The 2,408-nt window shown below is 44.2% G+C and overlaps 1 protein-coding gene and 1 pseudogene across 1 annotated transcript in view; one reads left to right on the top strand and one right to left on the bottom strand.

Annotated features, from left to right (window-relative positions):
* CAPN8 (calpain 8) overlaps positions 1-2,408 on the bottom strand; it is an 82,876-nt gene that overhangs the window by 79,568 nt on the left and 900 nt on the right. The window lies entirely within an intron of this gene.
* Positions 639-2,408, top strand: part of LOC108302701 — a 17,691-nt pseudogene continuing 15,921 nt past the window's right edge.

The following is a 2,408-nucleotide window of genomic DNA, read 5'->3' on the forward strand; positions in this document are numbered from 1 at the left end:
CTGTTGCCTAGGCTGGAGTGTGGTGGTGTGATCGTGGCTCACTGCAGCCTTCACCTCTTGAGCTCAGTTGATCCTCTCATCTCAGTCTCCCACGTAGCTGAGACCATAGGCACACACCACCATTCCTGGCTAATATTTTGTACATTTTTTGGAGAGATGGGGGTCTCCCTATGTTGCCCAAGCTGATCTCGAACTCCTGGGCTCAAGCGATCCTCCCACCTTGGCCTCCCAGAGAGCTGGAACTACAGGCATGAGCTACTGCACCCAGTTCATCATTCTATTAACAATAACTTAAAGAAATTAAAGACAGCCATTGCGTGGAGTTTCCCACATGCTCAGTAGCTGAGGTAGGTGTGCCATCCAGCCCCGAATGACCTTCTGACTGTGCAAAAGCACCGTACAGGACACCATGAGGGACCTGGGTCTCAATAAGATGTTTTTGCTGCTTCTGAAGTGTCTTTGATCCAACGTTGTTCCAGGTTTGTTACCAGTTTATCGTGGCTTTCAGCAACAACTGGGTTGATGTGGTTGGTAGCCTCAGCATAGTCTATTGCTCCAAATTTGCAGAAATGATAGTCAGATGTGTTATTACTGAAGGAGACCTGGGTATCATGGAGAAGACCTGTGCAACCAAAGCTGACTGATTGGTACAGATGAGCATATGTTCTTCATTGGCCCAGAAATTCCCCAAACTAACAGCTATGGGGTAAGAGGATCCGCCTTCTGAGGAAATGGATCAAGAGCTGACTGAAGACTGTCAGTGAGAGGAAATACTGAAACAACCACGCCCCTTGCAGTACCGTGCTACTAAAGAAGATCTTGTGGTCTGGGTTGATCCTCTGGATGGAACCAAGAAATATACCAATGGTCTTGACAATGTAATGGTTCTTATTGGAATTGCTTATGAAGGAAGTCATAGCAGGAATTATTAACCAGCCATATTACAACTAAGAGGCAGGACCAGATGCTGTGCTGGGGAGGACAATCTGAGGAGTTTTAGGTTTAGGTGCCTTTGGGTTTCAGCTGAAAGAAGTCCCCACTGGGAAACACATTATCACAACTACACGATCCCATAGCAACAAATTGGCTACTGACCGTGTTACTGCCATGAACCCCGACGATGTGCTGTGAGTAGGAGCAGGAAACAAGATTATTCAGCTGATTGAAGGCAAAGCCTTTGATTATGTATTTGCAAGTCCTGGTTGTAAGAAAAGGGATACTTGTGCTCCAGAAGTTATTTTACATGCTATGAGAAGCAAGTTAACAGATATCAATGGGAATGTTCTTCAGTACCACAAGGATGTGAAGCATATGAACTGTGCAGGAGTCCCGACCACGCTGAGGAATTATGACTACTATGCAAGCCGAGTTCCAGAATCTGTTAAAAATGCACTTGTTCCTTAAAGGAAAGTTTCATTTGGCCGGGCACAGTGGCTCACACACATAATTCCAGCACTTTGGGAGGCCGAGGCGGGTGGATCACTTGAGCTCCAGGAGTTCAAGACCAGCCTAGGAAACACATTGAGACCACCCCCCGCCCCCGGCCCATCTCCACAAAAATACTAATTAGCCGGGCATCCTGGCATATGCCTGTAGTCCCAGCTACTTGGGAGGCTGAGGCAGGAGAATCACTTGAGCCCGGGAGGCAGAGGTGGCAGTGAGGGAGACTGCACCACTGCACTCCAGTCTGGGTGACTCGAGTTAAAACCCTGTCTCAGGAAAAAAGAAAAACAAAATAAAACAAAAAAAACAAAAAAGTACCAAAAGTTTCATTTACTTGGCTAGGAGAAAGACTTGGTTCTCAAAATAATACATTTTAAAACTAATTAGATAGAATTAGAGTTCTACCTTTATTCATTGTTGAGCAGTGATTTATATTTAGTTATTATATTTAGGAATAGAAAATAGAATTAAATAATTTAACTTGATTAATCAACCAGACCAATTTTGACATCTGGAGAACTTATAAACTCAATATGTTTTATTTGTTTTTCTCGATTTAGGTGGAGAAATGAGAAAAAGATTTAGTTCCAATTGACAATTCAGGTCAATTGTTCAATCAGCATTTCTATCTTTCAAACCAGATTTCTTTAGGGCACAACCCTTCCTGGAATCCCACTATTGTTTTTTCACAGTAATTTAAAAATGTTTCTACTTCAATTGAGAATACATATGGGCCAGGCGTGATGGCTCACACCTGTAATCCCAGCACTTTGAGAGGCTGAGGCAGGTGGATCACCTGAGGTCAGAAGTTCGAGACTAGCCTGACCAATATGGCGAAACCCCATTTCTACTAAAAATACAAAAATTAGCTGGGCATGGTGGTGCACACCTGTAATCCCAACCACTCGGGAGGCTGAGACAGGAGAATTGCTTGAACCCAGGAGGCAGTGGTTGCAGTGAGCTGA

This window comes from Cebus imitator, unplaced genomic scaffold (genome assembly GCF_001604975.1).
Source record: "Cebus imitator isolate Cc_AM_T3 unplaced genomic scaffold, Cebus_imitator-1.0 Scaffold42, whole genome shotgun sequence".
NCBI lineage: Eukaryota > Metazoa > Chordata > Mammalia > Primates > Cebidae > Cebus > Cebus imitator.